The sequence below is a fragment of the Mustela erminea genome, chromosome 16, assembly GCF_009829155.1.
Source record: "Mustela erminea isolate mMusErm1 chromosome 16, mMusErm1.Pri, whole genome shotgun sequence".
Classification (NCBI taxonomy): Eukaryota; Metazoa; Chordata; class Mammalia; order Carnivora; family Mustelidae; genus Mustela; species Mustela erminea.
Window position 1 is genome coordinate 29,276,692 of NC_045629.1, and position 27,685 is coordinate 29,304,376.

Sequence of the window (27,685 nt, forward strand, 5' to 3'; positions counted from 1 at the left end):
TGTCATTCATCAGCAGCTCCACAGACAAAGAACTATATTTAATAGCAACTAAATCTTTTAATCCAATATGAACAGAAGTGAATGTGCATCCATTCTGGGACAGGAAACTGAAATGTGAAAATGTCTTATTGATGATCTTTTCCCCATCTGGTTGGTTGGAATGCAGATGACCACCAGGGCCACATATTTTAAATCCTTGGATGAAGATGTTAGATCTTCTGTCACATGGATCCTCATCTTTTCTGTGGATAAGGGCTGACTTGCCAACCTGGACATTCATTCAGTATAGGTACGTGAACAAGATATAAACTTACATTGAGTATAATCCATTATACCACGTAGGGGCTATTTGTTAGAGCCGTTAGACTGTGCTAACATTTGGCATTTGCATAATAAATAGAGGTGGTAATAGTTGACAGAAAGGTGGATGAACTCATGAAGAAAGACTTATGAGATGAAATGATGCTACACATTAAAGGGCATATTCCATTAGAGAAAAAGAGCAAGTATGGTAGTGATATGGGAATGACTGGTGTATGTGTGTGTGTGTGTGTGTGTGTGTGCGTGTGTGTGTCTGACTTTGGTTGAAAAAGGAGCTGTGCAGGTTCTTCCCACTGTCATTCACTAAGAAAGAATTACCACTGTCATTCACTAGGAAAGGATTATGGAGGAACATGATAAAATAGGAAGCTGTCCTAAGCACTTAAGCAAAAAAATTACATGAAGAAAACAATATTTTAGGAGGGTTAATTTATCAGTGTGGTGTGAATAAAGCCTTAAAATAAGGGGCACCTCATGGCCCAGTTGGTTGGGCAGCCAACTCTTGATTTTGGCTTGCAGCATGTCAGGGTCCTAGGATTAAGCCCTGTTGTGGGCCCCTTATTCAGAGGAGAGTCTGCTTGAGATTTTCTATCTCTTTTTTCCTTCGGTCCGCACTCCAAAGTAAATGAAATCTTACAAAAAAAGAAGTCTTAAGAAAGGGACAGATAATTAAGTAAAGTGGATAAACCTCAACCTCAAAGTAGACACTGACAGAAACACTTTTACATCCAAGGGTGGCTGTGGCGAATTCCTTTAAGTGCCTAGGCAAGTGATGTAATTGTGTAGAATGGGACAATAGACACTGAATAAGAAATAGAAGGAATTATGTTCAACTGCCTAAAAATGGTCTAATAAACTTAAGGAAAGTCTTCCTACAGGGCAATGACCCATCAGTTTTGCCACCTGCTTTAATAAATATAACTATATTCATGTGTATTTATGAATGAGAAAGAGAGAAGAGAATCTGTTTCAAGACCTATGAAGTGTGGAAAATATGAATGGGGTTATATATGTATGACATTATGATATATATAAGTGTATGTGATATATATATGTGTGTGTGTATATACACACATATGTATAATTATCTATTTTGGGTTTTTTTTTAAGATTTTGTTTATTTATTTGACAGAGAGAGATCACAAGTAGGCAGAGAGGCAAGCAGAGAGTGAGAGAGAGAGGAGGAAACAAGCTCCCTGCTGAGCAGAGAGCCAGATGTATGACTCAATTCCAGGACCCTGAGATCATGACCTGAGCCAGAGGCAGAGACTTAACCCATTGAGCCACCCAGGTGCCCTAATTATCTATTTTGAAATCTTACTTTTCCATGACAAAACTGAAGATTTGAAAGGTGAAAAGGCTTTGATAAAGTTATCTAGTAAGTAAAGAGTCGATTTAGAACATTTCCTTTCTGAAGTCCACCACCCCTTTACATGGTATGATAATATTGTGACACATGCCACACACATGTCATTGGCCATAGCAAAGTATGTGACTGAACTTAACATCAACAGAAGAAAGTAGACTACACTCATGGCAAGTCCTTGTAAAGGTGTGGATACAGGGAGAAGGAAAGTATTAAAGCCAATTATGCAACCTATCACTCATTTCTTCAAAATTACCATTTAGAATGTCAGTGATATTTTATATAAAATAACTTAGAGAAAATGGATAGGAAAATTAGTTTCTTGTAGGTTTAATCATAAAATATACACATTTAGTTATTTATAGATAAATCCTTTGATGATATAATTCATGAAAATTGTTATGTCAAATAGAACATTTTATCCCTCTTCTCCATTACCCTTTCCATATTTGTTTTCTTCTTTCTTCTTCATTTGTCTTTCCCTCTTTCTTTTCCCAGAAAAAAAATTAAGCACTTACTCCATGATTAATGGGCAAGAGTGAAAGCTATGGGGTCAGATTACCAAGGTAAAAATTGTTACAGATTATATAAGTAAAAATTTTACCAGGTAGAAATTTGTTGGGGGTCCATCATTTATTATATCTAAGCCATATTTCAAGTTGGGGAAATAGGGATAAAAGCCACCTCACAAATCTGTTGCGAGGAACAAGTGACATAAAGCAGGTGAGTCATTTAGCAAAGTACCTGGCCCATCAGAAGTTCTCAATAAATGTTAATTATTACTGATTTTAGAAATAAGAATTTACAAAATCCTCAAAGACAAATATAGAAAAAGTAGGCACAAATTACTACTCAGAAACAATTTGTCTTTTAGGAAAAAATCAAGTTGTTTTTTATTTCTCAAAAGGACTCTTGCCCAGTCATGAATAAGTGAGAGTGACTTTCTTCTCGGGATGTTGAAAATACACCTAGGTCAAAAAAGTTTCAATTTTTTCTACAGAGCCAACTAAAATTATTTCATAATTGTCATGAAAACAAATGCTGTGGCAATGATTACACAGGAAGGATTACAATCCATAATCCTTTTCTCCATCCAAAGATCCATTTTGTTATCATTTGAAATGATTCTCAATTTAAATGAGGTTGAGTACAATGTATATAGAGCTTTAAACCCTCTAATTTGAGTCTGTATGGTACATTTGTACATATTTGTGGTGAAAATATAGCAGTGACTTTTTAGTCAGTTCAAAACACCTCAGACACTATGTTCTATCGTCAGTTGATTCAGCTGTGCAAAGTCAAAGAAATTCCATTGTCTATGTATATTATACAAGGTGACAGGCTAAAATCATCAGAAATGTTGGCTAGAAAGCTAAGTTCACAAATGTTCTAGTTTTATGTTGAAAACATTTATCTATATAACCAACTTTAATTTTCAGTTTCTTACTTAAAAAAGAAGTAAAAACCCAGTACATTAGCAAGTTATTGCAAAGACAGCATCCGATAATACCGTAAGATGATAACCCACTAGAGAAAATAGGAGGATCTATTGTATGAGGCATTTCACAATTTCTTCTAATATTCAATAGTGTGCCAAAAAGATGTGAAAAATACTGAATTGGAGGAATATGATAATTACAGAACTAATATGTTTCACTCAATTAAGTCAAATGTTTTAGAGGAAAACAAGCATTTTCTCAAAGTTAAATGAAAATGGCTACTATGTAATAAGGAGCTACAGAAAAGATAAAATCCCTCACAGAAAAAAAAATCACATTTTATTTAGTGACTTTTTAAAAAAGATATATTTATTTATTTAGAGGGAAAGAGAGAGAGAGAGTGGTGGGAAGGGCAGAGGGGAAGAATCTCAAAAAGACTTCCCCTGATCATGGATCCACCTGAGGTTCCATCTCACAACCCTGAGATCACAACCTGAAATGGGGTCAGATGCTTAACTGACTGAGCTACCCAGGGGCCCCATGCAGTAGTGACTATTAACCTTACAGAATCCTTATTCTCCCAAAAGGGAGAACAGAGAATGAACAACTACATTGTTATATTAAAAAGTTTATACAAATCTGTATTCAACAAGACTTGATAGGGTCCCTATCATAGAATCTTCTCAAAATATATGTATTACAAAGAGACACTCACAGTGGCCTTGTAGTATATGATTCCAAACAAAATTGAATGGGCAAGCTGCGCTGTTCCATACTTGGAAAAGCCTAATGCCACTCTGCCACCCTTCCCAGTGTGTCCCTGGCCACAGATAACTCTCTGTATCTTGTCCTCCTGACGTTCCTTTTCTTTCTCCTTCTCAGTCTTTTCATAGCTAGAGTACATAGACACTGACCCGCAAGTGGAGAAAGAAAAATTACTCAGTTGTTATCAAGATCTTACTCTCCTGAGGGCTGTGCTAAATGTTAGCAATTTAGAGACAACCCAAATTCAGTTTTCAATCTATGCAGTAGGAGAAAATGACACTTTCAAGACAAAGAGGTTAATGTCAAATCAAAGCTGGGAAGAAGAATTTTGGGGATCAGGAAGGAAACACAGGAGATGTGGCATATTATTTGGCCCTCGAAGAAGGAGTAAGCGCTTACCAAGTAGAGAAAATACCCACAGGCCATCCAAGGAAGGAAGAACTTTGTAAATGCATACTTCCTTTGAAAGTATGAAATGCCGGAGGCGTATAACTCTCAAGCCAATGAATAGAAGACAGCATGCTCTCCAGAAACCTCTTAGACCAATCCATCTTCAAATTTTCCCAGAATCATCAGGCTTATTAGATTTTGCTTATTTATTTTTTAAGATTTATCTATTTATTTGAGAGAGAGGGTTGTGGGGGAGGGGCAGAAGGCAAGAGAGAGAAAATCTCAAGCAGATTCCCCTTGAGCAGAAAGCCCCTTATGGGGCTGGATCTCCGGATCCTGAGATCAGGAACTGAGCTAAAACCAAAAATCTGATGCTTGACACACTGAGCCACTCAGGACCTCCAGTGGTCACTAGATTTAAAATATGTTTAAGTTTTGTTATAATGGTTCCTTACTCTGCTTCCTTTCACAATTTGCTGCCAACGTCCCTTGGAATTTGAGACTTGAACTTGATCTTTGACACTTGACCTTGAGGCCTGAGCCAAAAGATTCTGCTGAAATTCCTTGCCCCCACCCCAGCACTACAGGCTCCAGTGTTAGCAGATGTACTGCATAGATGAATAGGTACACTTCGTACACAGGATGGTAATTTGTCTGAAATAAGTGGCTCTGCCTGCATGTATGTTGAGATAAAGGCAATATGAAAATGCAAATATTTGCCAAATTACTCCACTTTGGAGAAAAAAAGGGCAGGGGTTTCTGAAAGGGGTGAAAGTAAAGCTATAATATCTTTGCTGAATATCTACATACATACACAAAAAAGAAGGGTAATCCTTCTTTTTTTAAGGTTACCCAGATCCTATCATTTTGTCTTAATCTTTTTAGTGAGAGTCCATTGGTGTTCAATATATCTAGCCACTGATCTGTATTGATGCCATTTAACCTATTGCCACCTTAATAAATATCAATAGTCTATGAAATATTTAAAATTAATTATTGTGCAACGGTTAGTAAATCTCTGTTCTGATTTTCCTTGTTTTCCAAATTAATTTGACATTTATAGCTTGGGCAACCACCATCTTCCTATCAGAAGAGATTCAGTGAAGAAGAAGAATGACTTTCCAAAATTCTAGTCTCAATCACAAACCAAGGAAGTAAAACTTGAAGGTGAAGAGGAAATTTGTTGTGGATGTTTATGGGATGCAGCATTCTCCTCAGGATTTCTGGGTTCTTCAGGTCTGGCATTCATAAATGTGCCAGGGGCAGAAGATGGAACTCCCAAGAAGCATCCAGGAGAGGCTGCCAGGGGAAGCATGAGGAGTTTTGGGGAGTGAAGAAAATAAGGGGTCAGGTGGGGTAAGAGAGGGAAAGACCACACACGACTTTGGAAGACTATGTTCAATATGGGACTTGAACAGTGAACACAATATTGATGAGTGCAGAAGGGCGAGAAAGGATGTCTAAAAGTCAAGAACAATGTGAGTAAAGAATCCAAGGCAGGGATGCACAGGTTTTGGGGAGAGGACTTATTTCTATCTGACCCTAACTTTTGCAAGTACCTGCATTAAAGTGCTGGCTTGAATCATAATGGAATCTTCTCCCCAATTTTCCTACTCCCCACTCTTACCTTTACATCTTTGACTATGGAATCCTAGTGGGATTTATTCATTTTTGTCTTGGTAGACTTAGCCTTTGAAAGTATGTGGTCTCTGCTAAGAATAGAAATAACTGGCAAAGCTATAATCATGGCTGTTTGTCTCTTAGAAATGCTGTGACATTAAAAAATCAATTTCCTTATTTTACTGAGTTGTAACCAAATGATAATGATTTTGTCATTCCTACCGATCAGCATTCTTTCAGAACACACCTACCTGCATATTGTAGGATAAGTTTCTTGAACTTTTTTCTGCTAGCCAATCAACTTTTGACCAAGGTGCTAAAGTTTAAAAGCCTTGTCATCTATTATTTTCAACACTTGATTCCCAAAGCAAATTTCATAGAGCAAAATAGAAGCTGGAGTGAGGAAGCAGAAAGCAAGAACAAAAAGAAATAATCAGGATAGAATTTCTCTTATACTAAAAAAAAAAAAAAAAAAAAAAAAAAAAAAAAAAAAAGTGATAAGCCTTCACTCCAAAAATTGTTCCCAAATTGGGAGTGGGAGATCCTAACATCATTGTTAGAATCATTTTAGCCCTATACACAATTCAGCGGCACTGACAATATGAATAATCCATTGTATCCCAATTCACTGACTCCGTGGGTACCTGAGCTTTCAGTACCTTTAACGTTATAAATGACTGGAAATTAAATATTGAAATTGTATTTTAAAAACGAACCACATAAAAACCTTTGTCTCTCCATGGCCGTTTCTGTCTGCCACATTATTCACTACCGAAGAGAGAATGGTTTGTTTTTGTAGCACACTGGACTGCAGAGCACAGGATAGGCTTTATGTTCTAGACATTCTTAGCCTTTGTGGAACTATACTTTCCAATTTATAACAGGAAATCCAATTCTATAAAAATCTAATTATTTCATATGGTGGACTCAGCATGACTCTCCCCTCCACTTCTTCCCCCTTTATTTGGCTGGGTGATGAGTGTATTTCCTCTAGGGTTTATATTTTTCAACCCAGCTAAATTTTGAGAACACACACACAAAAAGGGATTTGGCACACGTCTTTTCCCATCTCCTCTCAGTAATTATAGCTAATGAAATTACGTGTGTTTTTTCACTTGTGTGGTCTTCTGGAAAATAAGAGTTTATTTTATTCCAAAAAATGTCATTTCAGTATTTTGGTTGGTTCAGTATTATTATCTTTTTCAAGGGTAACAAGCAGATTCATTCCAAAAATATGTTAATAATTATGGTATTAACCAAGAAAGGAATTGCTATACTTCAAAATTAAAATTCATCTTCTGCGGCTCCATTCTGTAATAACTAGGTCATCAGTTTGGGTGTGCCTGCTTAACATGCATTTACTATCCATATGTATTCCCTCACCTAGAGGCCTGATATTTTTAATGAGATTATATCAAAGGATGAGAAGGCTGGAGAGTAGTAACATCATTTTACTGGGTAATTCCCAGAACTCTGATCCATTTCAGTAAGGCAATTAAGACTGCTAACTACAATAAATGATACTAAGAGATTATAGAGGTTTTTCTGCATGAGTGCATAGTTTAAAAAATAATTTAGGTTTACTTAACATAAAAAACACTTCCAGAGGGGGAAAATAGTGGGTTTTTTTTTTTCCTTTTCATTTTTCAATTTAGCTGAATGCAAAGAAGCGATTTTCCCTTACTGTGCCCGTGTAGCACTTATGCACACTCTATGATAAATGATTTCTTTGAGGTGTACTGCTACAAGAAGTAAATTTTAATTGTGCACGTTTCCTGCGTGTCACTAAGACCTATACTGTTCATTAGCATTATAGTTACTATGTTGTTTCGCTGGGGAAGACTAACAAGCCTGAATGTTATTTTTATGAATGGCTGTATGCATTTTGCCTCTTTCTTCCTCTTCTGTTTGTGACTGCCATTGCCTCCAAAGACAATAGGAGTGTCCCTAAAAACAAACACGGGGAAATCAAAGTTTGTTGTCTTGAAGAGTTAATTCTGACAGAGAGGTGACCTTTATCCCTACATACTCACTCTTTTTTTTTATTTTATTTTATTTTTTTATCAAGCCTCTCCAAAGGGACTCATCATATGCAGGGCTCTATGAAGAGAAAAAGAAGAGCATTGTCCTTATCACCTCCTTCCAGAAAGTGGCAGAGTAATAGGACTTTGTAAGGCGAAATGAAGCCCAGTCTGATGGCTGCTGATTAAAAATTGACTCTGCCACATCAAAGAGGAGTTGAAGGTGAAAATGATGATCACTTCCCTCTCCCAGGGACCCTGCACCATTTCTTTTATTCAACCTTGAAAGGTTCTTTCTGAATAAGATAATATCCCTCGAGTCCATTCTGCCTTGGCAGCATGGAAAAATGTAGATCAGTATGCCTATTCTTTATGGAAAAAAATGGGATTTTGTTAATGACATAGCACTTTAAAGTGATGGCTTGTATGTGGTAAATGCTGAGAAATTAATTATAAAATGCTCCTTAGACTTCAGATCAAATTAATTGCTGGTATGAGCTACTAAAAAGACCACTGTAAACCTGAACAGCTTTTACTGCTTTTCCCTGATTATTTTCACCCTTAGACTAAATATGGTTACCTGTACTCCTTTTTATTTCCACCACATTTTAGAAACACTGAATTCTCAGAAAGGTTGTCGTCTGTCGTATAACATCCTTATGCATAAAAGGAAAGGTATAGCCTCTTTCTTTCTTTCTTTCTTTCTTTCTTTTTTTTTTTTTTTTGTCAACATGCATTGAGGGTCTATATTTCCTGAATGTCTTATGCTACCCATTTGGAAATATAGTCCCCAGAGTATCTAAATATATAAATATACATGTATATATAAGTATAGATATGTGTGTATAGATATAACTGTAGATACAGTCTAACTAGACAAACACATGAATATAGATAGAGTTAAAAAATCTGCTAAGGAGGATTTTAGAAAACATTTATACACTTATAGACAAATACAGAATATGAATCGACACAAAAACATCAAAGTGATGAAGAGAACATTTTAAACTACCTGGAAAAAATAAAGTCTTATGTACAGAATTCATAAAATTTGATACTTAGAAAAGTTCTCATACATTCATTTTAGATTTTCCTATTAATCCTCACTTGTCATTAGAGCAGACAATATTTCCAAGCAGGCCATCCCTCACTTTTTCAATTCTGCCTATAATTATATAATTAAGAAATTTCTCATGGATTATCACAGAACTCTAAAACACACTATAAAAATTGAAGAGTAATTGAAATTCTTCATAATGACTCAAATTCTTAATATAGAAATGGAAAACAAATAAAATAGAAGCCACATATTTTGGTAAATAAAATATCTTGAAATATTAATTTTCTAAGTAAATTCCTTATGAAAAATAGATTATCACTTAGGTAACAGACTATGCTGTTTATAGGCCTCATATGTCCACATCTCTGCATTGCCACAATGTTTACACATGGGAGATATTTTTAAATATCAGAATGAATTCAGACATATTAGAAGATGCAGTTTTAAACTCAACATATACAGTCAAATCTATTAGTGTTGCTGGTATTATTTTCTTATAACATTTAAATACAATTTTATAGTCTTGATAATAACTAGGGGGAAAAAATCTTTTTTTTTGACATGAAAGAAATTATGAGATACATAATTATACCAGAAAACAGAAAGTGACCTGCTAATGGCATAAAAATTTAAGAATAAAAATATTATGCTTATTACTTCATTGCTTTTCAATTCACTTTTAATGAGAAGTGTATTATTTGAGTCAACTTTTATCTGCAATATCTGTTCATTTGTTTGCTTTTTCACACCCAGTTTTCAATATTACATAGGTTTATTGTTAATGCAGGTCTCTGAAGACAACCCCTCCAATTATAATGTACATTACAAGAAAATGGCCTTCAGAGGAAAATAAAGTTTAATATCATTTTATCACTGGTTTTCATTACACAGTAATATATTTCATATTAAAATGTGACAATACATGCAGTGAAGATATTTAAAGTTTAATTCATTCTTATTTCTAAACTTTATTATATTAATTGTATTTTCATGAAAGCTATAGGATTATTAATGTAAAAATATGGCCTTTTAAATATGTTTTTACCTTTCTACAAAATTTTTCAATATTCCCAATCAAGTTAAAGTGATTATTTATTTATTCATTTATTTATTTATTTATTTTGCCTGGTACTTGCAGCTAGAATCTAAGTTTCACCTAAGGCATATATTCCTTTTCAACAAAACAATAAATTAAAAGTAAAAAGTATATTAATCCTTTTATTGTTTAGTTTTTCAAGTAATCTTTACTTTCCAATTCTATTCATCTGTAAGCTTTTTGAAAGCAGAAGCCATTAATGAAAATCAACAAACGAACGTTGATTTCTGTCTACCTAAAATCTTGCTTAATGCCTGGGGTATACAGAACTTTCTAAAATATTTTTCCATGAACATTTCTAATAGGTAAAAACTTTCAAAATATTAGGCTCACAAAAAAATAAGTGAAAACCTATGTCCAAATGATCAGACCAATTGTGTCATTAGTGGTTCTCTAGGACTATCATAAACCTAGCTGAATTAAATTAATTTATCAAGGATCCTGTCAGCATCTGCAGGAAGGAGATACAATGATTTATATTGGTTATTAGAGTTCAGATACAATGTAGTAACAATTTTATTCTAATTAGAGTGTCTGTTTTGAGATGGCAACCAAATCATTCCCCAAGCATACCTAACTCATATTGGTCCCTTGAACCCATATTGCTGGTCCATCACTCACATGGATCTGGGTAAAAGTTCGTAAATTGCTGCTTTAATCAAAAATTTCCCCACCTTGGCACTATTGACATTTGAATCAGACCTTTCTGTGTTGTGAGGGGCTGTCCTAGACATTGTAGGATATTTAGCTGCATCCAGGGTCTCTACGAAATTGATGTAAGTAGCCCTCCTCCCCCAACCTCTGGCTAGCTGAGAGAACCTAGAATGTCTCTGGACATTACCAACTATTCTCTAGAGAGCACAAGTTCCCCCAAACCCCATGTCTTCCCATTGAGAACCAATGTTCTTATCCTACAGAGCAGGTGATTGACCTCATGCTATTGTCGGCAAAGACCAAAAGTCGATTTAAGGGTGATTTTGATTATGTTGAGTGAAATAAGTCAAGCAGAGAGAGTCAATTATCATATGGCTTCACTTATTTGTGGATCATAACAAATAGCATGAAGGACAAGGGAAGATGGAGAGGAGAAGGGAGTTGAGGGAAATTGGAAGGGGAGGTAAACCATGAGAGACTATGGACTCTGGAAAACAAGCTGAGGGTTTTGAAGGGGTGGGGGGTGGGAGGTTAGGGGAACCAGGTGGTGGGTATTGGAGAGGGCACGGATTGCATGGAGCACTGGGTGTGGTGCAAAAACAATGAATACTGTTACCCTGAAAAAAATAAATAAATTTTAAAAAATAAAGATGATTTTGTGGGTTTCTAGGGTTCTTTTATTTATTATTATTTTTAAGTCCTTTTTTAAAAGATTTTATTTATTTATTTATTTGACAGACAGAGATCACAAGTAGGCAGAGAGGCAGGCAGAGAGAGAGGAGGAAGCAGACTCCCTGTTGAGCAGAGAGCCCAATGCGGGGCTTGACCCCGGGATCCCAGGATCATGACCTGCGCCGAAGGCAGAGACTTTAACCCCCACTGAGCCACCCAGGAGCCCAGGTTTCTGGGGTTCTTAATTAAAAGGCTTTGTGTATTACAAAAATGGGAAGTTTTGCCTATTAATTTTTAATAACAGATTCTAAGTTAGATAATACTGTTTTGTCACCTGTCTTGTCAACAGAATTGTAAAATTTATAACATGGTAGATAGTATCACTTTTCTTTACCACTTTCCTCCAATCACTGCTTTCAATTCTATTGGATTCCATTTTTCCTCTAGGTCTGGGTGTGATTATAAAGTTTTCACAATTGTTAAATGACTAATACAATATTACTCCATTAATTGAAATTAATTCTAGTTTGTTTTAAAGTTTCAGCAACAAACTTGATTCAAAATTGTCCTCTTTTGAACTATTATTGCTTGAATAGGGGAGGAATGGTGTTTTCTGGCTCCAAGACCTCTTCCCCCACCCCTTGCATTTTTCCCCCCCCCTTGCATTTTTTCCCCCCCAGGTGCATTCTCTATAAGAAAAAAGAATAAAACAAGCTAGGTCTCCTCATCTGAATGTCCAGGAATCATCAATGGGTTGGATTACTACCCTGTTCTGATTCAGTCTATCTTTCTTTTCCTAATGCTGTGGACCTCTGTTAATTTGGTGATTCCAAGTAAATAGTGTGTGTGTATGTGTGTGTGTTTGTACACACATGTGTGTGTTTTGCTAGATTGTATTCAACACTCTCCAATCTGTACATAAGGAATGCTTCTAGGAGACATCACCCCTTGCCTTGATCATTCCAGATGTAGATGACCTCAACACTTTCTGGGTATTCCATGTTTCTCACTATACTCAGCAGCCATTTGCAGAGTTCTGCTGATCCTCCCTCTTTTTAACCTATACTTTTAGTCTTATGGAATGACTAGAACTAACGAGGTCCTCTTCTGCCTTCTTGTGGAGCTACAAAGTTGCAGACTAAAGTGAGAGTTACCTAGATCATGTTCTAAGTGTACTGCAACACATCCTGTCAAGCCCTATTGGGATTGGCTACTCTGTAGATCCCTTATCTATGCAAACACCAGAGGCATATTTAGGACCAGTTCTTATTTAGGAATGTTCTCAAATCTTGGAGAGAAGTGTTAAATGTGACTCTCTTCTTCTCCTTATATTCTTCTAGGATCTCATATTTGAAGACTGGGACCAAAACAAACAAACAAACAAACAAACAAGAAAAAAAAACCCACAAACATATGTTAATTATTTAAGCTCCCAGAGCAATCTCTGTATAACTCCCTTCTTATACATTCTTGTACTAGATGTACAAAATGTGGTTTGATAGTCATACAGCTCAGACATGACTGGAAGGTCGTCTTCATGCTAACACTGTTAATCTTTAAGGCTAACTTTGGGAACTCTAAACACTTAGATTAAGGGGGAAAAACATTATGACTTTGAATAAAATACTCTTGTAATAGACTGACCACTCTTTCACTCATATTTCCCTGCAAGCCCTGTGGAGAGGTGATTTGAGCCATCAGATGACTGCCTTCTTTGATGGCTATTTCCCCCAGGTTAGGACCTTGACTACATTTTTAGGAGAAAAGGGTCAGAATCCCGTATAATATCTGTTTTCTTTGCATTTTTATGTGTTTCTTCTTCTTTCAGATTTACGTTAAGGAAAAGTGATTTGTTCCTTAATTTGATGATGACAAGGAAGAAATTTTCACCTTATATCTTAAATGATTGTGATGGTTCATTTTATTATCAACATGGAGGGTGTTTTTGAATGAATTTAATATTTAAATTTGTGAAATTCAGATAAAGCAGATTGCCCCCCTGTAATAGGGTGGTCCTCATCCAATAGAACAAAATATAAGTGACCCTGAGCAAGAGAAAATTCTCCAGCAGTCTGCCTCAGACTTCATCTACACCATCAGGGTCTTTTGAGCCTCCTTTAGTCAGCATTTAAACTAAATTATACTGTCAACTCTTCTAGGTCTCCATAGCAGAGACCCACTCTGCTATCCCCACTCTGCAGATTTTGTACTTTCCAACTTCTATAATCTATAATTGTATCTGTCTGTCTATCTATCTATCATTCTATCTATTTATCAGCTCTGTTTCTCTGGAGAATACTGGTTAATATAATAATTTTTAAAAAGGAGCTCAACTATATTGCATCTTATAGTCATTAAAATATACTATGGATCTAAATTAATTTTTCAGATTAAAATTACTTTCCACTTCCAAAGTATTCTATAATAGAGTGCTGAAATTCTAATTAGTGCTTCTCTTTAATTGGCAAGGGTGTCAGGGCACAAGTTCAATTTCTGTGTGTGCCTTTGACACACAATAACCTTAGACATCTAGTCCTCTTTATGAAACATACATATATATGTATATATACATATTCCATATATACACACACATACATGCACACACATATATATGTAAATACATATAAATACACCATATATATATGTATATAGTTCTGTGTGTGTGTGTGTGTGTATACACACATATTCTAGTCTCAAGTCTTAGTTCAAATGGTACTCCATTCCAAGCAAAAACCTTTCACAAAGACTTAACTACTTTGGGTTATGTCTTTAGAAAATTGTTTTCTTGTTGTAAGAATAAAATTGTTATCAGGGGTGAAAGTATCATCTATGATTATGCCAAGAATGAAATGGAGAAATGTCATCATTATAGGAGCTCTGTTAGTTGAGTTTTTCATCTGTGTATTTTTCAAAGTTCTTATACTTAACACTATTATTTTTCAATTTTCCTTTCTTTCCAAATTGCCCCCAGTAAACTGTGTTTACTTTTTTCTCTGAAATTTATGTATATGTATTTAAATATGGTAAGGGTCTAATTTAAGACTCTTATTCTGAGCGGAGAGGTGAATTAAAATTCTTAATAAAGTTTTAAGCATTTATGATTTGCTATAGTGCTTGATACCGCTCAAGAGATAGAGTATTTGAAAGTAAATATTATAACAAGATAAACTATTATATTCTGTTATTTTATGTTTGGTGTTAGAGCAAGAATGAAGGGCAATCCCACACTTTTGTATGGTGTCATATTCTGGGCAAATATTTATTACAGGATAAAAAACCAGGTAACTTTCTTTAAAAACACACACACAGATGATTTGTATTTGGGAGAAGAATTATTTTTAAGTGAATTCCTAGTACTATGTCCATAATCTCTACCCTTAACTCATTTAAAATCTTCATGAGCAAGTTGAAACAAGGTAAGTGAGTTAAAGTTATAGAAAGCATAAGCTGGATATATAGTGATTAATTTAGATCACCAGCTGGGCTAGTAGGCCAATATAAGCATAAAAAATTATAATAGGGATGCATAAAAAAGTCCTCAGGAATTTTTCTGCATTCACAAAAGCAGAGTAAGAGAAGTTGTAGTTCTTCAGGAATTTGCATGAGCCAAGCTATATGAAAGTGTTTATTTTAGGTTTAAGAAATATAAATCCAAATTAGTATGTGATGTGAATTGACTTGTGCCCCTGAAAAAATTGCTCAAGTTCTAATCCTGGTATCTGTGAATGTCAATGTCACCTTTTTTTAAAAATAGGGTCTTTGCAGGTAAAATAAAATTAAGACAAAGTCATCCCGTGTTGAGATGAGCTCTACAGATATCTTCATAAAAAGAAATTTGGACACAGAAATAGAGGAGAATGCCATATGAAGACACTTAAAGACACAGAGAGGAAACCCATGTAAAAGACAGAGATTAGATTGGTGCGTCTACAAATCAGGGAACAGCAAATATTGTCAATAACCACCAGAAGCTAAGGAGAGACAATCAAGGATTTTCCCCTAGGACCTTCAGAGATAGCATGGCCCTACTAATACTTTGATTTTGGACTTCTAGCCTCCAGAATGCTGAGAGGATACATTGCTATCATTTAAAACCACTCAGTATGTGATTATTTGTTGTTACAGCCCTAGAAAACTAATACAGCATGTGTTTTAGGAAAAAGAGAAAAAGATGACCAAGATTTTGCTATGTGTAGAGCAGATGAATGTAATGGGAATGTTTAGTCTGGAAAGAAGTAACTGAAGAGAAACATGACAACTCTTCATTTCAAATTTAGAAAGAAGGACCATGCATACTCTAATGGTATCGATAAATAGAACAAGGATCTATGAACTCCAGGTATGTGAAGAAAGATTATAGTTCAGTACTAGAACTTATGAATGTTCAAGATTACAGAATCTGAAATAACTCTTTCTTAGTGGAAACAAATTTCTAATCATGTGAACTTAGTGAGAATACTTAGTTTGGAAACAAATTTCTAATCATGTGAACTTAGTAAGAATACTTAGTAAGCTAATTGTTTTTATCGCTTACCAATATGCCAAGGCCGTCTTTCCAAATTAACACATGTAGATTTACCTTTTACTATTTTTCATTTAACAAGCACCTTACTAAAGAACATTAAGGTTGTTTGTATGCTTTTGCCATCAGAAACAATGGTGTGATGAATATTCTCAAGGTATCCTTGTATATTCTTTTTACAAGTGAGATTCCTAATTGATAGCATTTTCAAATAGATATTGCTAAATTATGTCTCATCTCTTTTTGGTTTGAATTAAAACCACCTCAAGCCATCTGATATCAGGTTAGCAAGAAGTCCATTATTTTCCTTATGGGGCCCCTCCCTTGTCATAAGTCACCTAAGATCCCATAAGTTCTACTAAAACCAAGACCAGGCCCACTTCCAGAGAGAAAGCTAGAAGATCTGGTCAAGCCATTGGTTTAACCTATCTTTGACTATCTTTTCTCTCACAGCTACCATATGTTACCAATGCTGAAAACAATTTCCCATGCAATGTGACATGTTCCTGTTCATTGCTGCATTCATTTGTTCACTGCAGAGATGACCCTGATGTGCACAGTGCTTCTTCTGGGAGATGATTCCTGGAAGATGTATGGCCAAGAGTGCACTAAGCCTGAGCTCTTGGGGATACCATTATTTATGCTGTACTCAGGATGATGGCTGTTGTTCCCACAAAATATGTCCTCTAATTTAGGGTGACTGACTGGAATGGATTTCCCACCACCACTATGGACCTCTTCCTGTGCCTTTTCCTCACCTCTCCCCCCAAATTTCCCCTACCCTCTGAAATTTGACAAATTTAAAGTAGACTAACCAAAAACTTAGGAAACAAATATCCAAAATCAGGAATGAAAGAAGGGAAATTACTATCAAACTTACAGGAAAAAAAAAATTATAGGTGATACAGCAAAATGATGCCAACAAACATGGTAGACTAGATGGCAAATTCATAGAAAGATATGAAATACAAAAGCTGGGTCAATAAGAAATATAAAATATGAGTGTACCTGTGACAAGGAAAACAATTGAATTGGAATTTTAAAACTATACTAGAGGGGAACCTGGGTGGCTCAGTGGGTTAAGCCTCTGCCTTCAGTTCAGGTCATGATCCCAGGGTCCTGGGATGGAGCCCCACATCAGGCTCTCTGCTCAGCGGGGAGCCTACTTCCCCTTTTTCTCTGCCTGCCTCTCTGCCTACTTGTGATCTCTGTCTGTCAAATAAACAAATCTTTAAAAAAGAAAAAAGAAAAAAAGACTATACGGGAAAATTCCAAGCCCGGTTGACTTTTGTGTAAATATATCAAACTTTTTATTAAGAAGTAGTATCAGGGGGCGCCTGGGTGGCTCAGTGGGTTGAGCCGCTGCCTTCGGCTCAGGTCATGATCTCAGGGTCCTGGGATCGAGTCCCGCATGGGTCTCTCTGCTCAGCAGGGAGCCTGCTTCCCTCTCTCTCTCTCTCTACCTGCCTCTCCATCTACTTGTGATTTTTCTCTGTCAAATAAATAAATAAAACCTTTAAAAAAAAAAAAAAAAAGAAGTAGTATCAGGATGACTGAGCCTGGGTGGCTCAGTCAGTGAAGCATCAGACTCATTGTTTTGGCTCAGGTCATGATTTTGGGGTCACGGGACAGAGCTCCATGTTGGAGGAGTCTGCTTAAGATTCTCTCTCTCCCTCTGCACCACCCCCCTATTCTTGCTCACTGGAAGGCTCTCTCTGAAGGTAAATAAATAAAATCTTTAGTAGCAGTATCATTCTTCACAAACACTTCCAAAAAATAAAAAAATAATAATAAAAAAAAAAGAGAACAACCGTACAACTCTTTCTGTGAGGTCAGTATCACCTTGAGCAGATAAAAGATTTTTAAAAATGTCAAATATATCATGAATATAGATGCAAAATCCTCAGTAAAACACTAACAAACAGAATCCAGTAACATATGAAAGGAATTATGTGTTATGAATAAAAATGATTTATCCTAGGAATGCAAGGATGGGTTTATATTAAAAAATCAATTAATGGAGTGTTCCCTATCAATGAATACAGGACAAAAACCATATGATCATCCCAATAGATACAGAATAAACATCTGACAAAATTCAATCCACTCATGAAAAACAGTGAACAAATTAAGAGTACTAATTTGTTAATTTTGTTAATTTGTTAATTTGACACTAAGGTGTCAAATATCCTAATTTAGAAATAACCTGAATACTCATTTTTCCAAAGAAGATACACAAGTCCCCAACGTGCAGGAGAAGATGTACAAATCATTAGACATCATGGTATGCAAATCAATGAGATTTATTTCTTACCACTAGGACAGCTAGAATTTATTATTTATTTATCTATTTATTTTTTAAAGATTTTTATTTATTTATTTGAGACAGAGAGAGCAGAGGGAGAGTGAAAGGGAGGAGCAGACTCTCCATTGAGCAGAGAGCCCGACATGGGACTCAATCCCAGGAGACTGAGATCACAACCCGAGCCAAAGGCAGACTCTTAACCAACTGAGCCACCCAGGCACCCCAAGGATGGCTAGAATTTAAAAGCTAAACAATAGTAAATATTGTTGAGGATATGCTGAAACTGGAAACCTAATGCATTGCTGGTGGAACAGAAAATGGTACAATATAGTCATATATAAATAATTTGTCAGTTCCTCAAATACCTAAACATAGAGTTTTGATATGACCCAGCAAATGCACCCCAGGAATATCCTTAAGATAAATGAAACACATGTCCACACAAGAACATGTACAGGATTGTCAGAGCAGAACTATTCATAATACTCACAAAATAGAAATAATCCAAATACTTATCAACTGATGAATGGACAAATTCAATAATTTATATTTAGTAATCATGACACATATAACTTTTTAATGTATTATATAATGGGATATTATTCAGAAATAAAAAAGAATGAAGTATTGTCAGATGCTAAAACATGTATAAATCTGGAAAATATTATACCAAATAAAGACTTTAGTAATAAAACCCATATTTTTGTATGACTCTATTTATAGCATAAATACAGAATAGACATATCGAAAGATACAGATTAGTGGTGGTAAGGCGTGACTGCTATTGTGTATAAGACTTCTTTTCAGTGTGAATAAAATGTTCTACACTTGATCGTGGTGATGGTTACACAACTCTGAATATGAAAAAAATCAATGAATTGTAAACTTTAGAAGTCTGGATTTATGCCATATTAATGATATATGAGTAAGGATGCTATATAAAAACAAAAATGAGAGAAAAAGATGGTTTTCTTAAAAATATTTTTATTGTAGGACCCAATAGAACATACTCTCAATTAAACTAAATAATTTGGTAGGGAAAATTCTAGTACACCTCCTAGTATAGAAACATTCCCATAAATTGGAATAGAAATTTCAGAAATAAAAAGTGGGGAGGAAGTTTATTAAGAGATTCATCTTGGACAGATTGAACTGGAAGGAGCATAAGATAATTTTTAAAAATGAGAGAGAAATGGGGGAGGAGTTAAAGTTGCCTGAAGAAAGAAGCAAGAGTGATACAGAAACTTTAAGAATTCTAGTGCAGCCATATTATAGATTGTAAGTGATGGGGAGTAGTTTAATTTGAAACTAAAGTAGGACTATGGGGTCTCAGAGACCATGTTAAAGGCATTGATGGATTTTAAGAATAGAATTGATGATCAGAGTTTCATTTAAGATCATTTTGGCTAAAAATGAAGGATGGATTAGGTCATGAAACTGAAGGTAGATCAATTAGAAGGCTGCTATAATAATATGCGGAGATTATAGTGGCTTGGGGTAGGATATTGCATGGAGCTTGAAAGACTAATAAACAGTCAAGAAATGTTGTGGAGTTGAATCAGAGACCTTGGTGATAAGTTGGAGAAAACTGATAAGAAATAAGAAGAAATCTGGCATGATTCATAGGTTTCAGTCTTGTCAGCAGACAAATATGGACTAAATAAACTTGAAAAAGAACACACATAGAGGAACAAATTTAGAGTTTAAGGCTGAAGGTTTTATTCAGATCTCCACTCTGGGTTTAAAGTACCGCTCAGAAATTTAAGTGGGAATTACCCAGGACCTCGGAGCAAAGTGTTGTCCAAAAGCATCAGGATCAATTGTGGGTGTGTTAGAAAAGTAGACTCTACCCACATTCCAGAATTACTGAGTCAGAATCTACATTTTTAGGAAGAGCTCCTGGTGATTTGTATGCACATTAAAGCTTGAGAAGTATTGCTCTAATAAGATGTTGGATGTATGGGTCCAGAGTTCAGCAGGAGAGTTGGAGTTGGAGTTGAGGACATGGAAGTCAATATCATATTATCACAAATAAAACCACAACTAATGATAAAATTATATATATCTTCAAAGAATGAAAAGTTGACCATCCATTCCATTATGGTATAATGACTGATTGCATATAATACTGATCATTCTTATAGTCAATATTTATAACCCCTGGTTGCTACCAAAAAATATAAAGTTATAAAAAGTCAATTTCATCAGAAGTATAATTCTGTTTTCTTGATTATTGTTTCTCCCCACAGTATGTGACACAGTATATCTAAGCATGCTTTGCTACTGTAACTACACATTGACAATTCAAGTATATTCTTTACTAGAAAGAAAAAAAAGATGTATAGATACAGATATATTTCCATTTTTAAAATCTTCATCAAACAATTTAAGCCAGTGCACCTAAAATTTTTCATTTCCTGTAAATCTGATTTAGCACAAATTTACACCTGGCAGATAATTGACACAGAAAGTCAATGTTTAGAAAATTGGTAAATTTTAGAAGGATAACTTTTCTATAGGACCAATTTATTCTTTTCTACAAATAATTTACTCCAGTGTGGTTTCACCCTTATATAGCCAATTTGTCAACCAAGACCTCATACCAGGCAGACACACTCAAAAAGCTGTGTCTAAACTTGTCTGCATTGTATTTTCCAGCTTGATTCCAACATTTCAACCCAGGACGCTCGCTCTGCCCTGAACAGTGTGAGTGCATTTAATTACAATCTGACATGTGTATTTGAGAGAAACAAAAGGCTGTGAACCAAGGGTGATGATTAACTGTTCTACTGGATAATTGCTTAAACTACTACTTATATTATGCTGCATTATCTCTTTTGAACAAGTGATTATTGGCCTTTTGTATGGCGATTATCCAAAGTAAGTGCAATCTTGCTGTTTTAAGTGTTGTCAGAGTTTATGTTTAATGCACTTCCATTACAATGAGAAGTACAACTTTGGGTATTCTTTCTTTATTTGAGAACCTTCCTAGATCAATCTCTTGCAGTATTGATTCTCTACTTGGAATAGGCAACCTCTTCTAGTATTCTGGAGGAAGGGAATTCAAGACATAACGATACAGTTTTCAGGAAGAAGATACACACATAGATTTTGCATGCATAGTCAAAGAAGGCAATATTATGATCTAGACACACACACAAAATACCAACAAACTGGTAGGTTCTGAAAAGCTTTGAGAACAAAACTGATGTTCAAAAAAAATTCTTTTAAATATGTTTACTTTTTACCTGGACAGTAGATTAGAAACCACAGATTTCATTCACTTTTGTAAATATGAGTAGTCATAGGTGGTTATCATGATGGACAACTATCTTTTTTATTAGAAAAAAAAAATTAAATCCCATCCTTTCAAAGTTTTAATGTGTTTAGGTGATTATCTGCCTACAAAGTATGTTCCTCTCCAAAAACTTCTCATTTTTCAAGTGTATGCTTTCTCAGAAGGAAACTTTCATGATCCTAATTGATTCAAGTGATTTTAGTCTACTAAATGATTTTGCATAACTTCCAGAACAGTCTCTAATGAGATCAGAGAATGTATTATTTTAATGTTTTCCTGGAAGTTTAGTTGGTATACAATAAACTACACATATATAAAATGTATGACTTAGTTTTTAAATATGTTACATCACTAAAACATCACAATGAAGATAAACTTCACTTATCGCTCAAACTTTCCTCATGTACCTTCGTTATCCTTTTTTTGCACTCTTTCCTGAAACCACTCCACTTCCAGACACACTTGGTTCCATTTCCTAACACTGTAATCTTTTTATTTTCTAGACAGTTTTATGTAAATGGAACAGGGAAATGTGTCCTCCATTTGGCTTCGTTCACTTAACACAATTATTTGGGAATTCATACATATTGTCTTTATCAATGGTTTATTCATGTTAATGCTCCTTAGTGTCCCAATGTATGGATATACCACATTTGGGTCAATATTACCTGTTGGTGGAGCATTTCTTTCTTTTTTTTTAAAGATTTGTTTATTTATTTATTTGACAGACAGAGATCACAAGTAGGCAGAGAGGCAGGCAGAGAGAGAGGAGGGAGCAGGCTCCCTGCAGAGAAGAAAGCCCGATGCAGGGCTCAATTCCAGGACCCTGCGATCATGATCCAAGCTGAAGGCAAAGGCTTTAACCCACTGAGCCACCCAGGCACCCCAAGGTGGAGCATTTCTATTTTTAGTTTGTATCTATTGCTAATAAAGCTGCTATGCATATTTGTTTACAAGCTTGTACTGACTCATGATTTCTTTTCTCTTAGGTAAATGAAATAAAACCAAGATAGTTTGATCATATAGTAGATATGTGTGCATTTTTTTAAATTGGCAAACCTTTACAAAACGGTTGTACCATTTTACAATCCCAGCAGTTGCATATACTGCCGCCAACTCCAAAATTGCTGGATGATGAGGGTTGAAGCAAAGATGTCAGTAGTATAATGGGAGAGACTACATGATTTCTTTGCCTTTTCCTTATTTGGAAACCAATTTCAGTTACAGTTTAGTACTTTACTGGATCATACAATACCCACCCAGTCCTTTCCCACAGTATATTTTGCATGGGAAACATTTTTATTAATATTATAACTGTATGATAACGTGATATTGAATCACTATGATGTATAGTTGAAACAAATAGGATATAATATATCAGTTATACTTCAACTAAAAAAATTGTTTTCAACACATACACACACATACACACACACACACACGCAACATCCTCATCTTTCATAATGCTGAAAAATTATTTCCAAACCAAGAACTACCTCACACTTGCTCTGACTGATTAAACCAGTGAAATAGGGGCAGCCAGATGGCTCAGTTGGCTAAGCAGCTGCCTTCAGCTCAAGTCATGATCCTGGAGTGTCGGGGTTTGAGTCCCAGTTGGACTCCTTGCTCAGCAGGGAACCTGCTTCTCCCTCTGTCCCTCACCCTGCTCATGCTCTCTCTTCCTTGCTCTCTCTCTCTCAAATAAATTAAATAAAGTATTTAAAAAATAATAAATAAAGCAGTGTAATAAAGGTGGAAATGGGTGAAACCCATTGATTTTTGACAAAAATTCCAAAGCCATTTGTTCCTTTATAAATTCTACAAATCACAAATTTTTACATAATTTATTAAAATGCTGTCATACATCCAAGAGTAAGTGTCTATTTCAACTTAACTGACCATTAACTTATGGCTTCTTGCTTCACAAGGTTTAAGAAAAATTCTCTTTTGATGGAAGTAAAGCAAGTTTTTTTCCCATTAATATATAAACTTAGGGAGGATTTTTCTTGGCAGAGCCTTTCCTGTGAGGCGTTATCTTTTGTGTTGGGGAGTGCATAGTGAGCTACACGTAAGTAGGGAAGCAGGTTTTCACTTGCATTTGCAAAAAAAAAGCAGAAAGGAAAGGACACTTTCTTATGTGTAGGTTGCAATTATTTGATACCTGTTTGTTTCAGTGAAAGTTCTCTAGTGGATATAATGGCCTTGACTCAACTGATTTGAAAACCCATCCTGACTCTTATACTTATACTCAAGCTCCTGACAGAGATTTTATTAATTATTTATGCCTTTACAAAAGTTAATCTGCTGAGTCAACCTTAGGGATGTGTAAAACTAGTGGGCATATGGGAGACTCAAGGAGCAGTAGCTTATTATTATGTCACTTAGAACATGATTCCTGTAGTCAGGGATTTTGTAGATATATCTGGGTTTGAGTTCTAATTTCAAAACTCAATATTTAGTATCTCTGTGTAGAGCAGTTTATATTCCACACCTTATTTTATGTGTCTATATAATATGAGTGATACATTTTATTTTCATAGGGTTTTTAAATAAATTTTATAATAATGTATTTTTTTTACAAGGTTGTTGGAAATAATAATGATGTAAAATGTTTGAAACACAACACTTGGTAGGTAGTAAGAACTCAAAAATAAAGGTAGCTGGCTTTCTATGTCAGAGAAGAACCATGTTAAATGGGGGGTTATAACAGAAACCAGATGGGGTAGAAGAAAAAGAAAAAAAAAAGTCAGCATCGGGTAAAAGATGGTTCAAACAGTGCTCTGTAGAATTGTCCAGACTCTGCAAGGTGGACAGAATAATGGTCAGTATGCATTTGGTCGGTCATAAAACACATCTGATGACTTGGCACAAGCACAATTCAAGATGACTTAGGCGGAATTCGTGTATGCTGCGTCACTACTCCCTTGTGCTGAATTTCCCATTTTCACTGACACTCCTCTCATCTCCTCCACTTATCAAAGCATTGATCTTTCAGTCATATTTGATTTATAGAAATCCTTTGCAACTCATTTGCAATCAGTCAGCCAAACCCACTTTTTAATTTTTTTATGTTTTCTAGTGCAGGGTATTGCCACATGATCTTTGTCCAGTTCTTGGAGCCTCACCAAGCAAAGGGGTGAGAGGTGGATTCTAACTTCGGAGTGACAAGGACCAGAGTGTGTCTGCTTCTTCCCTGTTAAATGGGAGTAGCAATCAAGATAGCTCAATCTCATGGAATAGTGTGGGCATTGGATATGATTACAGATTGGAAGTCTTATAAATGTCAGGCATTACCATTAGCCCCATCACCAGGGTGAATTTTTGACTCATGCTCTTTGCTTTAATTTCTTCATAGCTTGATGTCTCCATCTGAAGGGAAGAAAAAAAAGTTCTAAAATCTGCCTTCTGTATTATTCCAAATCTCAGAAGCAATGAAGCATGGAGAAATGCTTCCTAAAATGTAAAGCATTTTATGTTAGTGAGCATGACTATTTACTTCGAGAACTTTAATGGAATATGCCATAGATACAGATTTTTGAAAATTAAAGAGCTATTTTGAGTGACAAATCATTTCTAATGTGCAAAGCTTGAGTGGTAACTACAGTTATGTGTGGGGGCGGGGGGAGGTGTATACAGTTGCCCAGCAAAAATCTACTTAGGGCTATTTATGATAAAGTTGAAGAATCTTTTTCTTGACACTGCAAGTAAATCTATAGAATCTTTTTATTTTTACCTATGAAATATATAAGAACATGTTGTTGGAATCACTTTGGAAAGCACTGTGTTATACAAGCTTAATCCTGAAAGCCTAGGTTTAGGTGTTCAATTTACTTCAATGACCCTACTTTCAGACCAAACTCTACATTACTAGGCAAATAACATTTGCTATTTTGCATAGTAGAAGTTTTCCCTGACTTAGCACATTATCAGAGATTCCATAAACAAAACATTTGAAATGAAAGTTGTACTGTATCCCAATTAACATAACCTGACTGATTAGAAATCAGTTCCTATAACTTTGTACACATGAATATTTAACTGTAAGTGTGAAGAACTGAATTTTTATTTAATTTCATTTTAATTTTGTCATACTGGGTATATTTCATGTGCGTAGTAGCCATGTGAGGCCAGTGGTCACCACACTGGAAAGCACAGATAAAGAAGTTTCTACTGATTTCAGAAGTTTTGCTGAAGAATACTACTACAGAAAGATATTTGAAATAATAATGTACAAAAACCCAGAAATTTTATTACATTTTCATATCCCCACCAAACCTTCAAGTTTAAGAAATGAGGAGATTTGTATATAATTTTTAGCTCTACCAGGAATTTGCCCAATTTTTTGTAAGAAAGATTTTTTGTAAGAAAGATTTTTTGTAAGAAAGATCTGCCTCATTCTTTATTCTCTCATCTATAAAAACACATAAAATTATAGAATGTATTTTAAATAGTGAAATTACAGATTTGTATATACCTTGTTTTAAATTATTTAATTCTGTCTTGCAAAAGTAATTTCAAATATTCCATCTATTTCAATACTTAGATGCTGATGAAATTATCATCTATCATTTTAATGTTAGATCAGAAGAATATTTGCTTATTAGCCATTTCTACAGATGAAACAAATAACAAAATTAAAGATAGTAACATACTAAGTACTGCATTTTTATGATCAATATTTCCTGGGGAAAAAAAAAACATCAAATGTCAATGAAATGCTCCACTGGACATTTTAACCTATTTTTATATCCTTAGAAACATTTAATTCATTGAGTTGTTCACCTGACATTTTTACAGATTGCTTTGATTGTAAAAATGTCATTTTAAAATGATGTTTTTACACTGCCTCGGTCTTAAAAATAAAATGGGGGATAATTCTTCATTTGAAGTTATTAAACATGGCTATAATCATAAAAATGTCATTTTAAGATAATTCTTCATTTGACCTTTTTTACACTTAGCTGCTCTGTTCTTCCTTAAAAATCTGATATTAGAAATGAAAGTTAATAGAATTTGAAGACCATACTTAAAAATTTAAAACAGGATTTCATTGCTGATGTTGCCATGGTCTTCAGGGAATGGTTTTACTACTGATCCCCTAAACATTACAGTACTGGACTTTATTGGTGGAATATGTATATGCATGCTTGCATGTGTGTGCATATGAACCAATGGTGACACCCAACCATGCTTACTTATATCTTCTCAAGAATAGTCTAGGACTCTTTACAACTTTCATCTCCATTATACTTTTGGAGTATATTACTCTCTATGGGCAAATCACACAATAGCCATCTTCTTCCAGTCACAGTGACAATGAATATGGCTTTGAAGTCATGTGATTAGGACAACTACTTTCATGCTAACTCTGGGCATTGCTGTGTTTTAAATGTTTGTTAATTTTTTATTTTGTATATCTACATCCTTGTACAGAAAGCAAATAAATAATGGTACTCAATATTTGTGTTTTCTCAATGTCTTTTTAAGGGCGTGGTAAGTATACTTAGATTTGGGGTGAATAGAATAATGACAATAATGATAACAATATTTCAAGCACATATTTTATGCCAGACACTGAAGTGATAATTTACACTGGCATTGATTAATTTTCATGACAATCCTGTGAGGGTATATTATTGATTCACACCTAAGGACCATGGATCCCCAAAGGAACAGAACCAGAGTCTGAAACCAGGCAGGCAGAAATACTGAGATAAATTAGCTCTCTATGTAGAATCTTTGCAGTTAGTATGGCAGGAGATTGGCTTCAGAAGAGATTATAAGAAGGCACCTAAAATCATCTTTCTTTTCCTCCCCCTATTTCAACTACAAGCTTTTCTCCTCTTTAAGGCAAGCAGGGCCATAAACAGATAGGCAGCTAGGACATAAAGAATACAAGAAAGACAATGATTTTAGGTTTTCTTAACTCTGAAACCTCTGAGTCTCTAGAAAACAGGGACAATGACAATGATCTTCCTGAGGGTAATTGTAATGATACTTTGGCTAGTAGGCATCATTGGATCCTCCAAAGAAAGTCTGATTTAGGGTACCTTAACCAAAATCTTCTTCATTTCCTAAGGAAACAAGGAGGGCCAGAATAGGTCATCTGAGTCTTTTTTACCCTTTAATCTAAGAGAAGCCCAGAAGCCTCTTCCT